The sequence below is a fragment of the Scyliorhinus torazame genome, chromosome 16, assembly GCF_047496885.1.
Source record: "Scyliorhinus torazame isolate Kashiwa2021f chromosome 16, sScyTor2.1, whole genome shotgun sequence".
In the NCBI taxonomy this organism is placed as follows: Eukaryota; Metazoa; Chordata; class Chondrichthyes; order Carcharhiniformes; family Scyliorhinidae; genus Scyliorhinus; species Scyliorhinus torazame.
The window spans coordinates 145,973,461-145,996,308 of NC_092722.1; the positions used below are offsets into that span (position 1 = coordinate 145,973,461).

The 22,848-nt window shown below is 46.2% G+C and overlaps 1 long non-coding RNA gene across 1 annotated transcript; it reads left to right on the forward strand.

The window, feature by feature from the left end:
* Window positions 1–201: 201 nt before the first annotated feature.
* On the forward strand, window positions 202–19,431 carry LOC140392431 (uncharacterized). Its single transcript, XR_011935349.1, has 3 exons — window positions 202–350; window positions 14,883–14,972; window positions 17,949–19,431. It is a non-coding gene; the product is annotated as an uncharacterized lncRNA (long non-coding RNA).
* The last annotated feature ends 3,417 nt before the right edge of the window (window positions 19,432–22,848 follow it).

The window sequence follows — 22,848 nt, forward strand, 5'->3', positions numbered from 1 at the left end:
AATTCCCAATAGAGTTGTAAAAATGTCTTTTTTGCAGTACTGCGAGCTCAAGGTTGAGGTTGTTGTAAGGCTATAACAGGTTCTTGCACCATTTTGCAGAAATCTTTATGGTATGCTCCTTTTGTGGCAATGGACATTGTGTTCCCTGTCTGTATGTAGTGCCAAAGACAAGTTTCTACTGCATTGGCCTATATCTTCCAATCAGCGTTGGAACTGCTGCACCTGATCCTGATTAGACCAATAACTACCCACGTCCCGAGATACTTTTAAAAGGCCAGACTTCGGTACTGAAGAGCTTCCCCATTGCAGAAATTCCATGCAGAGAGCAGCAAAGAGAATCAGCGCAGAAGGTATGCTCCATTTTTACGACACTGCCTGATATAAGATAAGTTTAAATGTCTAGAATGAATGTTAGTAAATGGGTGAGTAGATGAATGAATGAATAGATAAGGTGGTCAGGTGGGTGAGCTAAGTGGACAAGGGTGAGTGATGTTTAATGGGGCGAATGGGTGAGGTAAGTGAGAATGGTGGTGAGTCAGGTAGTACTATAGTTAGGGAGGTGGGCTGGCAGGTGGATAGGGTTATAGGATGGTAATGTTGTAGGGAGGTAAAGTATGTAAGGTGGCAGATGAACTGGGTAGCAGTTGGGTAGGGTGGTGGAGTGGCAGATGGGTAGGGTGACTGGATGGAAGGTATGTAGGTCAGGGGATTCAGGTCAGGATGGATGTCAGTATGGGGGCAAGTCAAGTTGGGGTATTGTCAGATGGTGGGGGCGAGTCAGGTCTGGTCAGGTGGGTAGTTCGGTCGCCAGAGATTGTTGGATTGGGAGAGTCAAGTGTGTGGCGTGCGGTGAGTTCAGGGGGTCAGTGTGAGTGATTGGTAGTTCAGTTACCCAGTAGTTTGACGGGGACTCTTCTCACTAATATTTCCTGAGTAACTATCCAGATCAGTAAGTACGAGCTGTCTGAATCCTCCAACCCTAAATTAGAGTTGGAGACTTTCCATCGGGTCCGGGGAAATCCGAAGATCTGGCCCAATAGTTCTAAGTACTACCTTAAAAATGTGTGTACAATACATTATGCCAACTTGTGTTTTTGTTTTTATATCAATTATATTACCATTTGTTTATATTGATTTGTGTTTGCCATTAACTGGGCCAGTTTGTCAAAAATAAATCCCAATTTTTATAGAATCTAGTAACATAATTTATGATTATTTTCTCAACCTTTAAAGTGAATGAAATTCAAGTAATTTAGATCTTGACACCCAGTTCACTGATCTGCATTTATAAATAGAAGGGGCCTCAAGATTGACCTTTGGATTACCCCACTATTAAAGTGCTTTCTGGCTTGAAACAAAATTCAATTTTTGGCTCATTTCTGTTTTTTGTAAGCTAATTTTCTACTCAACACTTTGCCCCTTTTCTGTGGCTTTTTATCTTGCCCATTAATCTCCACAATGGAACTTTGTCAAAAGCAGTCTAGTAATCGAAGTAAAGCACATCCACTTTAGGAGCAATGCTTTCCCAAAACTTCAGCAAAGTGATCAAGTATGACCTGTGTTCCAGAGTACATGTTATCTGTCCTCTATCAAGCTGTACTTCTCCAGATGTATGCAAACGGATCAGTTTCAAAACTCTCCCATGACTGTTATTAAACTGACTGCTCCATGATTTTTAGGTCTTGGCCAGTTTTTAGTAATATGTATATTTTTGCCATACCTTTCCTATACCTAATGAATTTAGAACAATATCTTTTAAATTGCAATGCTTTTGTCCAGACTTTCTTTAAAACATCTACATTTTTAAAATAAATGTTTGTGTTGTATTCTACACACAATGGGCGGGATTCTGCGGGAATGGGTGGGGCGGGCAACCCCAGCGCGAAGGTGTGGCGTGAACCACTCTGGTGTCGGGCCGCCCCGAGGACCCTGGAGGCCAGGTCCCGCCAGTAAGTACCTGTTGTAATTTACGCCGGCGGGACAGACCTAAAAACGGGCGGCCACTCGGCCCATCGCGGGCTGGAGAATCACTGGGGGGGCCGCTGTCAGTGGCCGCCGACCGGTGTGGCGCGGTTCCTGCACCCGCCAAAACCCCAGCGCTGGAGAATTCGGCATCCTGCGGGAGCGGGATTCACACCGACCCCCGGCGTTTCTCCGACCTTGCGGGGGGGGGTCGGAGAATCCCGCCCACTATCTATATCCTCATGAACTATTTCTGGAACTCTGGCCCTGATTCATCCATGTACGTAGCTGTTCAGTATTTTACTATTGCTTTCTCCTCTGACATTTAGTTCATCGCTATTCGTTTTGAAAAAGCCAATGCTTTATTTCATCCTTCATCTTCTTGCATATGTATAATGTTACGTTCCCTGTGGAAACCAATAACTTTAGTAACCAAGAAATTGCACAATAAAAATTAAGATTTTTATTGTTACAAGCAAACTAAAAGCAACATTAGTTTCACATTACTTATCGTGGAACTAATGGTATAAACTACAGAAACATTACCAATTATTAACATCTTAAATTGACTGATGACCCAACACTACATATATATACTTTACAGCATGCTTTCTGCAGGATTAATGTCTTTATAGATCTACAGTCTATAGTCACTCCCAGATTCCAATGGGTTTGCTTCTCGCATTTTATCGAATCCTTACGCCCTGTACTTCCCTCAATTTTCAGAGAATTCCCAAACTGACTAGTAGCAGTCGGAGCTACTTTCTCCTGGCCATTCCACGCTAAATCTTCCAGAGTCTTTCGATTGCCATGGGACCAGAGACCTTCCTCCTTCTCGCATTTGCTGAGGACCTACAGTCTTGTCCTCTCTTCTGACCGTACCAACTGCAGCTTTTCTGTAAGATCTCTCTATCTCTCTCTATTTCTGTCCAAAAATACTGAAACAAAATGCCTGTCCACATACAGCCCAGTTGCTCCTGCCTTGCTTGTCAGCTGTGAACATTTTAAACTTCGCTCTCAGTAAGACTCAATCTACATGGTAACCAGACCACGCGGGCAGAATGCATAGAAAATCACATGATCCTCTTCAGTACTCGATTATACCTTAGAGACAATGTAAAACTTAATCATCTTGTAAAACCACGCACTCTGAGCATCTCCCCACAATGAATGAATAATTATTCCTGTTGTAATTTTTCCACAACGATACCAAAATATAACATTTGAGCACTTATAGTGACTAGCACATAATATTCTCCAATAACAACAGCAGAATACTGCGGATGCAATTGAAACATAAAATGCAGGATAAACTCAGCAGGTTTGACAGCAACTGTGGAGAGAGAAACAGAGTTAGATTTTTGAGTCCATGTGACTCTTCTTGAAGTTTTACACTACCTCCTTAGCTACTCTTGCATCGTGCCCAATAAAGGCATGTCATATTCCTAACTTTACACAAAAACTGAGCTTGTATGGAAGCTTCTGGAACTGTCCCTTATTTATTTAAAATGGATACTGATGAACTGTTAAGGAGTCATGTGACCTTTGCTGATTTAATACCGACTGTCAAGCTTCCAGAACGTTCTGCATTGAATAATCATGGCTGGGGGCCTCCCCCTTGAATGACGTGCCAAGAAGAATGTATCTGTGGAATTCACACTTGCCATTGTTTGAAGCTTTCTAGTAGACTCCTACATCCTATGTCTCCAGGTTTACAATTCAACAATGTAAAATTGGTGAGACCAGATATTCACAAGAGTGAAAGACCATGACCTAACCCCGGCTGTATAGCAATGGCCTTTAGACGAAAGCCACTCCGGGTGGACAATGCCCATTAACCATGTGACGGAAACTGGCTTCTGATACTGAGATCCTTTATTATCCCAAGTTCCAGAAGAGACTTGGGCAGACCGCAGAAGAACAGCAATTGTATAGAACGGTTGTGCCCATCTTTAACTTTAGAACCCATCAGTCATCAGCCAGTCTGAAACTAGCTGCAAGTCATAAAACACTCAAAGTAATTCACCTGAGAACCAACCTCTTAGATATCTGACTATAATAAACCTTGCAACCTGCTTCACAAGCCTGTCACTTCAACGTTGCGCTATCAAAATCCATTCAAGAAACCACCGGCCATATGGGTGATCAGAAATCATAAACCAGAGACTGAATTAACTGTAATCCGTAGAAGTACAGTATCTTTACCTGTATCCAATTGAGCGAGCGTGCACATGCGTATGTGACCAATTGTGTGACAATGCATTAATTTGGTGTAAATATGTGAGACTTAACAACCTTCCTTCATTAAAACTCATGAAAGCTTGGTACTGAATTGTTTAATTGAAATACACACTTCAATGGTAAGAAAGACACATAATTTTCCATGCGAAACATACTTATTATAGCAGTAAGGGATGAAATACAAAAGGCCACGTTGATGATGAGTCAAAAAGTCCTGATATTCTTTTTTTAGTCAGTTCACAAATTCTGTGAATTTGTTTTTATTTTCATTTTCTCGCTAAGCAGGAACTTTCTCCAATATTTCACTCGCAAAAGTAATTGCTTCATCATTTAGAAGTTTTAATTTGTGTTCAAGAACACAGGCCGGGATTCTGCAAAAACGCGGCTAAGTGTTGAGGCCGGCGTAAACACCGGAGTTTCACACGGGTGTCAACGGGCCTCTTGGCCTAGTGATTCTGAAGCCCACGGGGCACAGCGCCGATACTCGGCCCTGCACTGCCGGCCGTGGGTCAGCGCATGCATGCGCCGGCCAGCCGCGAGTCCGCACATGTGCGCGGCGGCCGCTTCCACGCCAGGCTCGCGCAACATGGCGGTGCCACACAGTGGGCCGGCACCGAAGAAGATGGGCCGTCCCGAATCGCGCATACCCACCGATCGGTAGCCCTCGATCGTGGGCCTGGAGAATTGCCGCGGGGATGTCTTTTAACGGCCCCTGACCGGCGCCGCATCGACCGCGCGCCAGAGAATCGCGTGCCAGCGTCGGACCCGATCGCAGGTCTGAGGCCCCCTCCGCCCCCATGCCGAGTGCAATTTCGGCGCGGAGGCTCGGAGAATCCCGGCCACAGTGTTTTCCTCATAGCTCCATTCGATTGTAAAGTGCGATTTTCCTTTGTGCCACCATCAGCTTTGAGTGCTGCTGTTATCTGCTTTGACAGTTGTTGCTCATGTTCTGCCAACAGGTTTAATTCAGACAGCTTCAATTTGTTCCATCTTATTTTAATTCTTTGTGGTCTACCGTAAATTCCAATGCCTCTTTAACCACAGCAATCTGATCTTTGATTCTTTGAACACACCCTTTAGTTGAAACAGTAATTTTCACAGCAGACTTACAGAGTTTCATGGATTTCTGTATGTAACTTGATTTTTCTTGTCTATTTTCAATTTCAACAGCGTGACTGGACTGGACTGCCCTGACATCAGGGAGACGGCAACATTTTATCTCCAGTGAGGTCATTTCCTAGCATAAAATCAACACCATTATTAGGGAACTTTGAAGTAATTCCCCCAACTACAATACTGGAAATTAACCCACATTTCAAATTATCTTTATGCAAAGGAGTAGCTGTACCTCCATTAATACCCTTAATCAATACTTTTTAAATAGCATACCCTCTTTAGGAAGTTTCCGTTCACCTACCGCCATCAGACATTGAGCTGACCCCGTATTTCTAAGATTATTAATTTGTTTTCCTGCTTTAACGGGCAACAATATGATGACTTCCCCATTGGACACAATAATCTTACGGTTCTCTATGCTCTGGTCTTTTCTGATAATAAGTACGTTCAAAGCTATTGGTTTGTCACAAGCTCCACCTACTGGTATAACATGTTCTGCTATCATCCATGCACACACACAAATGCTATGGTTTTGCCTTTCAATTTCCAACAATCTGCCTTCAGATGTCCTCTCTTATAATAAAAATAACATGTTGTTCCCGAGTATTTATTCTGCTGCCTGTTTTACTACCCTGAAGAATATATATCTTTTCATTTCTGCTATAGTCCTCAATTAACCAGTATTCTGCTCATTATCAGGACTCGTTTCTGTCTGGTGACTTGCAGAGGACACACAGCCTTCTCCTCTGTGGCTGACCACACCAGATGCACCCTTTGGTGAGACCTCGCTCTCTTTCACATGCTCTTTCTCTCTCCCCCTCTCTTTCTCTTGCTCAATTTCTGTCCAAAACCTCTGAGACAGGGACCGGGAATCTCCGACCCAGTGCCGGGTCGGAGAATCCCCGGGGGGCGCGCGAGAATCGCACCCCGACGCCGGCATCCCCAATCTCTGGCACCATTTGGGATCGGCGCCACGCCGGTCGGGGGCCATTGACAGCACCCCCACCCCCCCCCCCCCGGCGATTCTCCGGGCGCCGATGGGCCGAGTGGCTGACGGGTTTGGCCGAGTCTCGCCGGCATGGATTACTCAGCTCCCACACGGCGGGACTTGAAAGGTGAGTGTGCGGGGGCTGTCCTGGAGAGGGGGGGGATACGACCCCAGGGGGGAGCCCCCCCACGGTGGCCTGGCCCGCGATCAGGGCCTACCGATCGGCAGGCGGGCTGGTTCCGTGGGGCCTACTTTACTCCACACCGGGCCCTGTAGGGCTCCGCCATATTGCCCGGGGGGCTTGCGCGGAGAAGGGAACTCCCGTGCATGCGCAGAAATACGCCTGCCGTTCCGCGCATGCTTGGAAATGTGGCACAGTCCCACACATGCGCAGAAATATGCCGGCCTTTCCGGCGCATACGCGAGCTTGCGCCTGCTGGAGCTGTGGGCCTACTCCGGTGCCAACCTAGCCCCCGAGGATGGTGAGAATTCCTCACTTTCGGGAGCCGTTGACGCTGGAGTCGTTGGCGCCAGTTTTCACGCCAGCGTGCGGACATAACCCCATTATTAGAGAATCCCGCCCAAAATGTCTGTTCACAGTCGACCCAGACTTTGTTTTCAGATGTGAATATTTTGCACCCTGCATTCAATAAGCCTCAACCCTGGCCTCCAGTCTCCATGAAAATCAAGCCACATTGACTTGTTGTCAGGAAGAATACATTGCAGATTACATGACGCACTCACGAATTCATTTCATCTTCAATTAAAGAGAGTCAAAAACATAATTATCCAATGATACCTTACACTTGTAACAATTATGCATAAGATAAACAAATACTTGACATTATTTTGTGCAATTTGTTGTTTGTTCATTTATTCTGCTTACCTTGTTTTAGTAATTTTTTCACCTGTCCCCATGTTTGTTATTCTGCACCCCCCTTGCACTCTTGAAGTTACTACAGAATCACGTTGACTATTTTTTGCCACTTTTGCTTTACCGGATGAATCTTGATTGTAATTCCTCTTGCGTTTTAAGCCAATTTTTCAAAACTAACTTTGCATTCATTTCATGATTGCGGTTCTGAGGCCCCATAATTTTCTCCAACTATCCTTTCCAGCTATACTTGTGGGAATTTGAATTCCCATATGGCTACTGGATCCAAAATGTGCCACAGCTTAGCATAGATTTTTGCATCCTTCTTGGATAGCACTTGGGTTAGTACATTCCTGTAGCATTTAGTGTCATAGTGGGTGCTTAGCTATATTTTTAGCGCTTTGACTTCTAACCCAGTGCTGGAAGTTGAAGCCTCATTTCAACATTGTTTGATTCCTATTACTATCAGTAGGTTTTAATGGGGGATGGTAAAAGATCTTAGATGTGTCAAAAAGAAACTAGTACCATCCTGTTTGGGGTCATGGGTGGTCACCCTTTACAACCTTTCCAGTCCCACTGATTGTAAGATGATCCCTGTTGAGAATGTGAGGGTTTTTTTTTGCACCTAGGGAATGATGAGAAACTATACTGATAGACCTTTCCCACTTCCTGCTCATTTAAGGAACGCTCTTATAAAATCATGAGGAAATTCATTGCCATGTTCAATTTTATTCTTGTTCACACCCTACAGTCTCTCTGGATTCTTATCTCAGCCTAGAGCCTTAGCTATGACAGGTTGTTATTTGAAAGGCTATACAGAAAAGCACGATCTGAAACCGAATGTCTTGCTTGTTTGAGGTCCAAGATACATTTGAACTAGTATTTTGCTGACTGTTTCAACGGTTCAGCAACTGTTAATTTAGAATATGACACAGCATGATCATTTAAGATTTCTTCAATTTTCTTAATACTAATGCTGCAAATGGGAAGGTTATTGCAAATTTATGAGCACATAAACTTATAATTTACTTTATCTTTACTTCTACCACTCTTGTCTGCTTTCTCATCTATCTTTACTTCTCTCTTCCCATTCTGCTCCTGTCTCTCCACAGTGTGTACTCTCTCCTCCACAACATGATATTTTTCCATCCCAACTTGCTGTCTTATTCCCTGCTTCTCACATTTTCTCCTTCATTCCCCTCTCTTGTGCATTTTATCATAGAATTTACAGTGCAGAAGGAGGCCATTCGGCCCATCGAGTCTGCACCGGCTCTTGGAAAGAGCACCTACCCAAGGTCAACACCTCCACCCTATCCCCATAACCCAGTAACCCCACCCAACACTAAGGGCAATTTATCATGGTCAATCCACCTAACCTGCACATCATTGGACTGTGGGAGGAAACCGGAGCACCCGGAGGAAACTCACGCACACACGGGGAGGATGTGCAGACTCCACACAGACAGTGACTTTGCGGAGAAGACTTTGAGTCTCTTCTCCACCATGCGTGCATGCTCTCTACTGATCAACCACAAGCTCTTCTTCCATTTCTACGCGCTCCTTCTTAGACTTTCACAGTTCCGAAAATAGAATCAGTGAAGAAGGAGGCTATTCGGCCCATTGAGTCTACACCGACCCTCCGAAAGAGCACTCTACCTAGCCCCACTCCCCTGCCCTATCCCTGTAACCCCTGTAATTTATCATGGCAAATTCACATATCCCGCACATGTTGGACGGTGGGAGGAAACCGGAGCACCCGGAGGAAACCCACGCAGACACAGGGAGAATGTGCAAACTCCACAAACCAGTCACCCAAGACCAGAATTGAACCCGGTCCCTGGCGCTGTGAGGTAGCAGTGCTCACCGCTGTGCCACCGTTGATTTCTTCACTCGCTTTTTCTCTCTGCCACATTTGTGTTTTCTTGCTCAGTTAATCTCAGTCCCTCACATATTTGTTTGTACTCTTGTACATTCATTTTCTTATGCATTCCACTGTGCTACCGTGCTGCATTGGGACATGGTAGCACAGTGGTTAGCACTGTTGCTTCACAGTTCCGGGTCCCAGGTTCGATTCCCGGCTTGGATCACTGTCTGTGCTGAGTCTGCACGTTCTCCCCGTGTCTACGTGGGTTTCCTCCGGGTGCTCCGGTTTCCTCCCACAGTCCAAAGATGTGCAGGTTAGGTGGATTGGCTAAATTGCTCTTAGTGTCCAAAAACGGTTAGGTGGGGTTACTGGGTTGTGGGGATAGGGTGGAGGTGTGGGGTGTTCTTTACAAGGGTCTGTGCAGACTCGATGGGCTGAATGGCCTCCTTCTGCACTGTGAATTCTATGTCTGAGTTCCTTGTTTTGGCATTGTGCATTATCACTCTCTTTCACGCATATATTATCTGTCTTGGATGCCCTCTCAATCACAAGTTTCCTTCTGCACCCTATCATTCATTATTGTACTCCATCTCTCTGGAGCTATTATTTTGTGGTGCATCACGTTCTCACTCTTGAGCTTTTTATTTCACGTGCTCCCCGTCTTAAACACTCTCTTGTACATTCTCCCTCTACTCCTTTTCTCCCACTATTTATTTTTTCTTGCCCCTTGATTCTTTTACTGCCCCGGAGCTCTCTGTCCCCAAGTTTTGTACTTCCTCTGCTAGTCGCTGCTTCTTCCCCTTGTTCCCTCTTCCCCTTGCTCCCTCTTTCCCTTGCTACCTCTTGTCCCTCACCCTCCACCCACTCCACCTATCTGTCCATTCTCTCCACCGCCTCTGTCTACCCCATCCCTGACTCACGTTCTCCCCTTGTTCCCCCTTTCTGCCCCCTCTGTCTTCCTCCTGCTGTCCCCTCCTGACTGTCTCTATCTGCCCCCTTTCACTGCCTCTATCTCCATCCACTCTCTGTACCTCTCCCTCCGTTCTCTGCGCTTTGCTCTCTGACCTCCTCTCTCTGTCCCGCTCTCTCTGCCCCATCACTCTGCCTCTCTTCTCTCCACCCATCTCACTGCCCCCTCTCGCTGCTCCCTCTTACTGCTCCTTTTCACTGCCCCCTCTCAGCTTCTCTGTCTGAATCCCTTCTCTCTGCTTCATCTCTCTCTGACCCCACCTCTCTTATATCTGCCTCTGTCTCTCTCTCTCTCTCTCTCTCTCAGTCTACACTTTCTCAGCTGCTTTACTTTTTCTTTTTTTTTAAAATCTTTTTATTGGCATTTCTCAAATTTATAAACAGTTGTGTATATATATACATCACATTTTTCTCGCCTGCGCTAATTTCCTTTATTATACAGAGGTTTAGTTTGTCCTTCGTTTAACTGACCCTACGTGCCTTTCATTGCCCTCTGGATCGGTCCATGGTACCCCCCCCCCTAATCGGGTCCCGGTGCCTTCCCCACCTGCATGGAGCTGATGCGCTCCATGATTTCTCCCAGGTCTATTGGTGCTTCCAGCTCCGCCCATCTGTCTTCCCCCACAACTAGTAGTTCCAGTCCGTCTAGGAACAGTTTCATCCCCGCGTCCCCGTTGGGGAGCTCGGAGGTTTACAGTCCCCGGTAGAAGGTCTCAAGTGCCCGATTGACCTCCTTTGGTTCTGTTACCGGTCTGCCTCTGCTATCCTTTGCCTGCGCTATTTCCCTTGTGGCTGCCTGCTTTCCCAGCTGGTGAGCCAATAGGCGGCCAGCCTTGTCTCCGTGTGCGTAGAAGGTCCCCCGTGTCTGGCGAAGTTTGTACACTGCTTTCCTTGTGGATAGCAGGTTAAAGTCCATTTGCAGATTTTTCCTCTCCGCCAGCAGCCCTACGGTCGGGGGCTCGGAGTATTTTCTGTCGACTTCCAGGATGGAGTCCACCAGTTGTTGCCTGGCCACCCTCTCTTCCCTATCTCTGCTTGCCTTGTAGGCTATGATCTCTCCTCTAATCACGGCTTTCAGTGCCTCCCAGAATGTGGAGGGTGAGACCTCCCCGTTTTGGTTGTTCCTCACATAGTCGCCTATGGCCCGCGATGTTTTCTGGCAGAAGGCCTTGTCGGCCAGGAGGTCCGTGTCCAGCCTCCATGTGGGGCACTGGGCACTGCCTGTCTCCAACCTCACATCCATATAGTGTGGAGCGTGGTCAGAGGTAACGATCGCGGAGTACTCCGTTCCCGTGATCCCTGGAAGCACCGATTTCCCCACTGCAAAGAAGTCGATACGGGTGGATACCTTGTGTACTTGTGAGAAGTATAAAAATTCCTTCTCTCCCAGGTGCAGGAACCTCCATGGGTCCACCGCCCCCATCTGCTCCATAAATGCTCCTAGTTCCCTAGCCATGCCAGTCTTTTTCCCTGCCCTGGAGTTTGATCGGTCGGTCAGTGGGTCCTGTACACAGTTGAAGTCTCCCCCCATGATCAGTTGGTGTGTGTCGAGGTCGGAGATTTCTGCCATGGTCTTCTTTATGAATTCTGTGTCGTCCCAGTTGGGAGCGTACACATTTACCAGGACGACCGGTGCCCCTTCCAGGACACCGATGACCATGACATACCGTCCCCCTGGGTCCGTAACTGTCTTGGTTTCCATAAACCTCGTCCTCTTACTAATTAATATTGCTGCTCCCCTAGCCCTCGTCCCGTAGCATGAGTGGTATGTCTGTCCCACCCAGCCCTTCCTTACCAGCCGTAGGTCCTTCTCCCTCAGGTGCGTCTCTTGTAGGTATATTATGCCTGCTTTCAGGCTTCTTAGGTGGGTGAAGACTCTGGATCTTTTGACCAGGTCGTTGAGTCCCCTTACGTTCCAGGTAACAATCCTGGTGTTTTTTTTTTGATCCCCCGGTCCTGCGGGGTCACCCATACGTACCTGATGGATGCGCCCCTGACGTCCGGTGTTTCCCTTCGTTAGGGGGCCGTACAAAATGGCTGCGGTCACCGCACTCACCATGAGGTCGGGCCCCAGGGCTCCGGGGTTTCCTTTTGTCCAGGGAGCACCCACCATGGCCGCCAGCTGTGTGTACACCACGTGGCTGTGCCCCTGCACTCCAGGGTCTCCCTTTGTCCTGAAGCCCTCCCGAGTGGCTGTTTGTGGCACCATCTTAGTTCCTCGCCCTGCTCCATGCCTACCGAGGCGTGTGTTCATGCTGCTTAACTACCTCACCCTTCCCTTTGCTTCTCTTTTGTTCTGCGCTGTCCCCCCGACTCCTCTCCCCACCCCACCCTTAGTCCCTGTTCCTCTGTTCCCCTTCCCACCCCCCGTGTTCTTCCCCCCCTTCTGCCCTGCCCCCCACTTCCCTTTGTGCCAGGTGCTCCCTCTCCCCTGAGAAGCGCACCGCGGCCCTCCTTTCTTCCTGCCCTCCCGTGTTAGCCCTCCTCGCTAGCACGGTGGCCCCCCTCCCAGCACTTGCCCTGCTCTGGTCCTGTTTTACCTTCCTTTTGCTAGCCCTTGTCTCGGCCTCCTGTCCGCCTTTTTCACCCTCATTCACCTTGCTTCGCTCCCCCCCATTTGCATTGAGAGGTAGAACGAGCCTGGGAACGAGTGAGCACAGTCCCACACAGTGCACCAAACACGTGTGTACAGTTCGTGATCGTATTGTCTCTGTTTGCGGTTTGCCCACTGCTCTTTGTTCTGATTCTTCCTTTCTTTTCCATCCCCGTCGCTTTCATGATGGCCGTTGGGGCTGTCCCTCCCCCAGTTTGTTTGCTCCAATGAACTCCTCCGCTCCCGCTGGGGTGTTAAAAAACAGCTCCTTCCCCTCAAATGTTACCCAGAGTTTGGCTGGGAATAACATCCCAGATTTCACACTTTTGTAGAGTGCTGATTTGGCCCTGTTGAATTCAGCCCTTCTTTTGGCCAGGTCCGCCCCAATGTCCTGGTACGCCCTCATGGTCTTGTCTTCCCACGTGCTCGCTTTCGTCTGCCGGGCCCACTTTAAGATTTTTTCCCTGTCTTGGAACCTGTGCAGCTTCACAATAATAGCTCTGGGCTGCTCCCCGGCTTTGGGCCTGGGTCGGAGCGACCTATGGGCCCTGTCGATTTCTGGGGGGGTTTGGAAACTTCTCCCTTCCCACTAGCTTGCCCAGCATTTGGGTGACGTAGCCTGTTGGATCTCTGCCCTCCATCCCCTCTGGCAGACCCACTATTTTAACATTCTGCCGTCTGGACCTATTTTCCTGGTCCTCCACTTTCCCTCTTAGGCTCCCCTGGGTCGTTACCAGCCTTTTCACCTCGGTTTCCTGAGTTACCATCCTGTCGCACTGGTCCGAGGCGGCCCCCTCCAACTCCTGAATAGTTTTCTCCTGCACCTCCACCTTCCTTTCCAGGCCGTAGATGGTTCGCTGCACTTTTTCTGTTGTCTCCGCCAGCATCTCCTTCATCATTGTGTGGAGCTCCGTCCTGAGTGCCTCTCTCACGGCGTTTATCTCAGTTTTTATCTCCTCCTTTATGGCGTTTATTTCCGTTTTCAGCACGCTTCTCCATTCCTCCCCCTGTGCCGGGGGGGGGGGGGGGGGGGGGGGAGATGGTCGCCACGTCCTGTTCCTGCTCCGCTGCTCGGCTCGCCAGCTTTTCCGCTTCCTGATTCGCCTGAACCTCCGCCTTGCCCCATGGGGCCGTCTGCCTACGCGGCCGCAGCTCCTGCTTTTTTCCTTCTCCTTCGCTGCTGTTCCTTCTTCCATCTCGCTGTCCCCCCAATTTATTATTTGGAGGCATATTTATGTCTGTGCCTTTCTCTTTTTTCCTGGGTTTTGGTGCAAAAAAGAAATTCTTTTTTTTTCTTTGTTCCCCTGAAAGAAAGAAAAAACCCCAAGGGTTTTTTTAAAATCCTTTTCAAAACGATTTTTATTTAATAAACATGGATTTTTTATTTTGAAGTTTTTTTCCCTTTAAAAAAACTTTTTCTATTTTAAAGAAAAATTTGCAGGGGAGGAACAAGGAAGGTTGAATATAAGAAGTTCTTATTTTATTCTTGTGATCCTCTCCGTGCTCCGACTTTTAGGCTGTTTCTGAGCGATCCCCACTCCTCCTCCACGTGCAGCTCAACGGGACCAGTCTCTCCTTTTTTTTTCCTCTCCCTCTCCAGCTCCCTGGATCGGAGCTTTGGCGCCTGGGCAGGGCCGAATTCGCGGGGCCTAAAATTTTTTATTATTTTTTTGAAAATTCCCCGGGAACCCCTCCCCCCAAAAGCCGTGATTTTGTGGATGTGCGGGAGCGTCTTTGCTGTGGCCGCTCCGTTCGCGATCGCCGCCGGAAGTCAGCTGCTTTACTTTTTCTCTCTCCCACTCTGCCGGCCTTTCTCTCTTTCCCTCTCGCTCTTTCTTGTACTGCCCCACTCTCTTTGCCTTTCTGACTCCGCTTCCTCTCTCTTGTCACAATGTCCTCTTTCTCTCTGCTGCAATTTCTCCCTCAATCCTCTCTTTCTATCTGCCTCTCTCTCTCTGCCTCCCTGCCCCCCCATCACCCCACCACCTGCCCCCCCCCCCTCTTTCCAGCAGCCCACTCTAGTGCTCCCCTACCCCATCCCACAGAACTCTCATTATTGTTCCATTGCTAATACTCATGCCTTGGTTTATTGTGGAATGATGGGCTGGTGGAGTCTGAAATGAGTGGATGGTGGTTTGACACAACAGTAAATTTGCATTGCTGAAGCCAAGATGACGAAGGAGCCAAGCAATTTTAAAATAATGTGATGGTTCCCATCAGAGCCCAGTGTGTTACCAGATGCACAGCACAATTCTGTCATTCTTTTTCCATTCAGGAGATGCGTCATTTGTGCCAGAAAGCCAGTGGGTTTCCATGGAGGAAATGTGAAATGCGAAGGCTCTGTGATTTTTGGATGTGGTCAGAGGTAATGTAATGGCTGGGTGGATACTCCAGTTGGTCCTTAACATCCCTCCCCTCCCCTCTCAACCTGCCAGTGCCTCATTGGAAATTTCAGGTTCTTACACTCCCAAATATTTAAAAAAAACAAGAATTGAATGCAGTTTCTTGCCAATTTTCTCATAATTTCGGCAAGTGAGTTTTCTATCTTAGCAAATCACCATGTTCATTGAACGAGAGTTTTGAGTATGTGCATTTTTTTAAATTGGCATTCAGATAGAAAAAATATCACTTGAGCCGGATTAGTTTTCAGCTGCTGTGCAGGACCAAGAATTAAGTAAACTCATAAATACTAATAATTAGAGGTACATGACATTAAGTGCTACTTTGGTTAAATCCTTTAAGAATTAAATATTCCTTGTTGGAACTCTAGGGCATTTGTAGCTTTGCATCTATCCACTGCTTTTCTCCCAGAAGTTCTTGCACTTGGCTAAGAGCTTTTGCGTTGAGCCTCCAAATCCTAGAAAATTATTTTTGGCTGTTCGCTGATATTGTTAACGGTTCTTTCTTTTCATTTACTGAGCTTGTTCCCTTCAAATCTGCTGTTGTGACCTCTCTCAAAAGAAAACAACTTGGATCCCTTCATCCTTACTGAACTATAGCTACATCTCCAAACTCCCTTTCCTCTGTCCCCTCCCAAATCAATGGCCATTTTTCTAGGAGTTCCATGTTTAAATGCCTCCAAACAGATTTTTAATCTCACCACAGCATGGACACAACTTTTTACTAAAGTTCTGAATGATATCTTATTTGACTGTGCCAATGTAAGTTTTGCTCCTCATCCTTCTCGACCGCCTTGACACAGTTGACTGCATAATTTCCTCCAACGCCTCACTATCATTGAACAACATTCATTTGGTTCCATTATTATCTATTCACTCAGAGCCAGAGAATCACCTTCAATAGTTTATCATCCCGCTCCCGTGCCATTTCCTCTGGTGTGCCTCAAGGATTCACCTTGACCTCCTCCAGTTTCTCATTTACGTGTTGTCCTTGGCTACTCTTTGTCTGCTGGTATTCAAGGTAAAATATCTTACTGCACTGTGTTAACTGTTCCATTTCCCCCACTAACTAAACTTGTAATTGTCAGCATTTATGGCATTATTGGTTAATCATGGAACATAGGACAATAGGGAGCAGGAATAAGTCATTCTCGAGCCTGCTCTACCATTTAATTAGATCATGGCTGATCTTCTGCTTCAAATTAATTTACCCGCACTCGCCCCATATCACTTGATATCTTTAATGTCTAGAAATTGATCGATCTCTGCCTGGAGTATACTCAATGACTGAGCCCCTACACCCCTCTGGGGTAGAGAATTCCAAAGATTTACCACTTTCTGATTGAAGGAATTCCTCCTCATCTCAGCCCTAAATGGCCTACTGTTTATTCTGAGACTGTTTCCTGGTTCTAGACACCCCCTTCCCCCCAACCCAGCCACAGGAAATATGCTTTCTGCATCTACTTGTAGAGCCCTTTAAGAATTTTGTATTTTTCAATGAGATTATCTCTCATTCTTTCAAACTTGAGAGAATACAGGCCCAGTCTCCTCAGGCCCAGTATACAAAATAACCTACCCCAATGGTAAGTTTGCATGGTTTCATATAAACCAGCTCAAGGCTTACGGCTCACAGAATAACCACACACATCACATCCTGCTCGCAGCAGCAGACGAGCACGCCCTGCCCACAGATGACGTATTCCTACCCTCCCCGAACCACTCCAGCCCGTCCTCAGACACGACTTCAACTCCGCCCCCAGTAGCACGACTCCGCCTCTCCCTTCTCTCAACCAGCAGCGACAGTGATAGCGATCAAGGTGACGACAGCCACAGCACACCACGTTATGACTACACCCCTGCACCAGGCCCCACTCACAGCGAATCTGAGCGTGATTCTACCGACCCATTTGAGATCACTTGTATCAAAGTCCCTGACCCAGACCCACCACCCAACGATTACGGATTGAAGCATAGTAGCTCCAACCTCGACACACGATTCTGGCACCGAGACAATTCGTTCAGGCTCATCCGGAATGATGAGATGGACCCCAATTCGCCCCAAGCAGCTTTAGCACGGTTACTACAGGCAAGAGTTTGGCAGCTGGAAGAAGATGATGGCTTAAGAGTCTGACTCCCACCAAACGAATCCCTTTGCGACCCTATTCGCTATTGAGCAGTGAGGTGTCCAGATGATGCAGAAAAAGATACCGATGGAGAGATATGGTGTCCTTTCTGATGGAACCTGCACCATGTTTGTTGAATGTTTGTTCATTAGTGTTATCGTTAAGTGTTGTGTGTAAACTCGGAAAGTTTTTCACTTCACCCCCACGTCACCACTCCTTTAACGCCCCCCGGTTGTTAATGGAACAAGTTTGTCCCAGACAATAGTTCAGAGGAACTAGTTTGTTGACAGAACACGACTCTTAGTTGCTCTCCTAATTCAAGAGACAGCCCCCCACGACGACCACATTCTTACCCGTTCTTGCCGGTTGCTCAGCCAGTGGAGAAACGGCATTGGTCCCCGCCCTGCCTGAGGACCCCCCCTCTGGTCAGCTACGCTCGGGTAGAGCACATATGGCATCGAACACCGTCCTACCCGGGGATTCCACCCATTTCTTACCCGCCGCGGCCCAGACGCACCCCATTTTGGCTCATTACGTTAGAAATTCTTTTGTTTGGTTTTGAAACCCTTAGGTTGCTTCCCTGTGCTATTTATATCCTCAAACACTGGGATGGTAAATCACACAGGCTGCGAGACGGCTCGCAGAATGGCAGTATTTTTCTTAGATGTCTTGTCCAAACATTCGGTTTAAAAAAAATAAATAAATGAGGGAGTCACAGATGGGGACCAATTATAAAGGGAAATTGGCAATAAAGGACAGACAGACAGACAGACGAGATCTTAAACAAGATAATAACAGAAATTATGCTTGGGTTCACAGAACTCGGAAACCCAGGAACCCCAGAGGAAGACAAAGAAGAAGTCCGACAAAGATGAAGACAGCCTTCGTGTTCACATGGATCTTAGCGGGATCCCTTCAGTTGCGTGCGGACACTACCTCCCTGACCCCTACCACACAAACCGTAAATGGTTCTCACCCCTGCAATACATGGAACCCCGAGATAACTAGCCGAGCAACTGCTAGCAATACCCGGACCTGGTGTGATGGGTTTATCACCTGGTACTCACTCTCGTATGTAGTCGAAGCACTCTTAGTGCTGGCGATACTTTGCAGTGTCATGCAAACGTTTAGAGTCAGGAAATGGCGAAAGAGAGCAGATCGCTCTCACACCCCCGTATACAGATTTAGGTCCCCCATGTTCGGATTTCTCCAGACCCCCGAACCCATTGGGACGGATTAAAGAGCATCCATTTTGTTTAATGCATTCTATGAAATAAAGAGATGTAAACCTCTGTGTCTGACGGCCAGGCCAGAGAAATTTGTGTGCTGCTATTTTGTACAATTTAAGATGTATAGATTATTTTTGGATTGTTTGAATGAGGATAGCTTATTGAGAATAGTTAGCGGTTCCAGTTTTTTTTTCTGTAATTGATGTAATAATGTCATTGCGCCTCGTAGAATTTTATGATAATGAATCCATTTAAAATTATTTAGGTAAAATTGTGTTGCAGAGGATAGGACAGTGTAGAGCCTAAGTATGGGTGCCCCGGCTGGTCAGAGGATGAAGACGCCATAGTAATGTGATCCTTCACGCTTCGCGTTGAGGATCACAAGGAGGTAGTGTAGCCATCTGGGATGGCCAAGTCCCGATTACAAAATGGACACCCGCAAAGAATGCAGGGAAAATTGGACAATGCTAAGAAACAAGCAGGTGCAAGCTCTGTCTGTTGATTAGAACCTTAAACTCTCAGACAGGACTACCAAACAATCTACATATTAATGAGCCATCTCCAGGGACAAAAGGGAAACATTTAGATACACAATGTTAGGACAGACTCCCCGGCGCCAGAAGAAGCTAAGACAAAGCAGACTGACAGTCACCAGGACACGCCCAGCGATCAGGGAACCACCCCTCTATTGGAGGAAAATCGATACAGATGATTGGGAAAGACCCAATTAGTTGAGGCCAAGTTCAAGGCCCGCCCAAAAGCACGCAAAGCCCTTTTGAGTATAAAAGGTTTCCTCAAGGGAGAACGCTCTCCTTTGGCTTTGGCTCTCACCGAAGAGAGAGACCTGCCTAGCAGCTGCACCAGACCAAGTAAGTCCCAAGTCAATGCACGCTACGAGATAGACGCTCCTAGTTGCTACCCTGTAAACAGCTCAACCCAGCAGCCTCAGAACCGAGCAATGGCCATTGTTCCTCTGACTGAGTGGGCACCCGAAGCTAAATATAGGCTTTAGTAATATTGGTAGTTTAGTTTGTAGAGTTTATGCATGAGTAGATTTGACTGTGTGTAAATAAATGAGCATTGCTTTTGAACTTACTAACTGGTGTATCGAGTCATTGATCAGAATTCGGTTCTCAACCTTGTGCGGTGTTGAAAGATACCTGGCGACTCTTGAGCAAACGTGATTAAACAGAGCCAAATTAAGAGCCAACCAAAAGAGAGCAACAAGTACTACCCACATGATGATGCAAGAGAGAGTAACTTGACTAGGAGTTGAGGAGAAAACCCATTGCTTAGACTGAGTAACACCTGTAGTCTTGTACATCTGTTAGTTCTTTTCATCCAATAAGCTAGTTTCTGTTCAGCCATAGCTATGTTTCTGCAACTGTTCCTCAGTCAGTCACAAGCAACGGCAACAATGGTGGCGGAGCATTGAAAGGTCCGTTGCCATTGAGCATCACCTAAGAATTACAGGTTCCATTGACCAGATTTCGGTATTTAACAGTGCCTCAGTTTCAGAAGCTGTCAATGGAAAAACTATCAATATTCACAAATATTTATCACTAGGAATCTTAACCAATATCATCCTCACCTTTTCACCTAAGTTTCCATCCCGAAATACTTTCGGGCATGAGCAACTGATGTGATGGAAAAACCTACCTGAAAAATATAGGGGTACTTCATTTATATATTGCACTGAGGGAGTCTTGTCCTTGAATGCCGTTTCCAATCATTTTTTTGAACACGGTTGATTTTTTTTAAAGGTGTGCAGATTGTGAGGCTCCCTCTTAGCACAATGTGCTTTTGGCACGACAGTGCCTCGTGTATAATTTACATAATGGCAAGACCAATGATGATTATTTAATTGAGCAGGTATTGCAATTAAATGCCTCTAGCGAGATGAATGAGGTCTCTCGACCACATTACTGCCTTTTTAGGATCAATATGGTTTGTGTGCATGGGCAGAGATTATGTACCAAGAAGACTATAAATTTCTGAATATCAATTATTAAAAGAATGATCATATTTGTATAAAATTCTTCTGGAACTGAAACTGACATCGTTATCCTTGACTTTTGTGAAAGGACAAACATGGGTTGGATTAAAATATCACATATTGCAGTAAGGCACTTGGTGGAAGCCTGTTCTAAGGGCCTAACTGCAACATGCACAGAAAATAAACATGCAACAATCTATGCTGAGAGAAAAATCCCATGCAATTAAGTGGTTTATGCAAATGATAATATTCAGTCAAGTGGGCTGGGTTCAGAGAAACATGTTAAATTGGTATTTGAACGTCTTGTGCAATGAAGTGTTCCACAATTAAGCGGGTTGCTCATAAAACACTCGGGCTTCACCCTTGCAGTTTACTACATAATCTAATGTCTTCAATTGAATAGCTTTATTTATTGACTCCTACCTATCTAGCTATATAATATATTAGCTTTAATAAATCCTGATGAGTGGTGGGTTGCGACGTTTCATTTGCACACTGCTGTCGGCCATCATCAGAAAGATAGTTAAAACTAAAGTAAAAAAGCAAAAGTGTTGTAAAAATAAGAAAAAATAAAGCTTTCAATTTAATCTTGGGGTTCCGATTATGATTCTGAACTATATCAATATCCATTGTATTCATTGCTCAGCTTATGCTGTTGTCTAAACTCTTGGGCCTGGATTTGGGCTACTGGTTTGGGAGTGCAGAGTCAGGACATTTCACAGCTCTGTGAACCCAACCCAGGAGGAAGTGGCCCGGAGGTCATATTTCCATGCCACTATGGTGGGGGTTCCCTGAGAATCAGGCTGGATGAGCCTTGGAACAAATGCAGAGGATTCTGCATGCGGAGGTGTGCTGGGTGGAGGGCCTGCCTCAGTGTACCAGCACTATATGAAACATTTTAAAAGAACAAATGCATAAAACAGCCCTCAAGTCCTCACACCTCATACTCCCACATGCTCCTCATACTTTTCCCCTACTCCATGGTCCTTCATACCCTCCAGACCAAAATCTGCCCCCAACCACCTCTTCCCCAATTCCTTTATAGCCCTTGTGCCAACTTAATGCCAACATATGGCAGATCATGACCCCCATCCACCAGCATTGGCCCTCACACCACCCATGCCAACTCATGTCTAGCACAGGCAGACCTCAAGATCCATTCTGAGATTTCTATCACACTCGTTCATAAAAACTCTTACAAACAAGCATTGAAATTCATTATTCTACTTCAAAGAGTTCACAACCATTTGGAACTGTCAATCAAACCATGAAATGGCAGCAGCTTACTGTGATATTAAATGGTTGTGAGATCAGGCATCCAGCACAAATTGTGTAATGGTATCCCTAAAGTTTATGTCAACAGACACCGTAAAGGAGCAAGCAATTTTTTTTAACACTCCAGACAGTTTTCTCAGAGTTAAAGGGCAGGGTTTTTAAACGCCTTGAATGCTGGACAGTTCCCTTTGACAGTTCATCTTCTCACTTTTGACAGTTCCAATGAGCTTCACAGTCCCAATGTGTTTATGTACTTTTTACACATATTCATACCTACTTTTAGCAATGCTGAAGGACAGTTGACCTCCCCCAAAGGTGTCCTGGGATATCCAAATGGGTACTTTACCTCTTCAAGAGGGTACTGTGACTATCCAACTGAATCCACAAAGTTCAGACCTGCTCTCACTAGGTCTAATGCGCTCATGTTGGGTTTCAGATACCTCACACTAAAATCATACCAGGGTGGAGGCAGCTCCTTATATCTATGGGCAACTGTCCCTGCAAAACACCATGCATGAAACATGAGCTGACCCTATTTCTGGCTCTTCAGAAATGGTAGGTGCCATGTTTGGAGGTGGGACTTCTGATTTTCAAGCGTGTCCGCCATTTTTGCAATGACGGTCTATCGTTGTGAAAAATGAAGCCTTCTATTGGATGATGTGAATTAGTTTTGATCATATCCACAATGATGTTTGCAGGAGTTATATTCAACTTTTTAAAGAAAAATTGTACTGTGCAGTATCGAACATACATACATGCAAATTATGTGCAGGAGTAAGCCATTTGGTATCTTAAGCCTGCTCCACCATTCAATAGATAATTGAAGACCTGATCGTGGCACCAATTCCATATTCTCGCCTACCCCTATTAACCTATGACTCCCTTGTTATTCAAAAAAACCATTAACCTCTGACTTCAGTGACCATGCCTCCACCGCTATCTGAGGTTGAAGTTCTGTACTACCAAAAGACAACTAGGTGATACATTATATGTTAGGTATACTATAGTACATTTATAGCATGCTTTTCAAGGAGCAGTCGACGCCAAAAATGCACCAACATTTGTTCACAAAGTAAACTGTTAAAGTGTCCAATTATTTTTTAAATGAGGAGTTTTAGAGTCAGTGTTGAATTTTGATATTCATTGGATGTAGGCATTTCTAGCAGTGACAGTATTTAATGCCCACCCCAATTGCCCTTGAGAAGATGGTTGTGTGCCA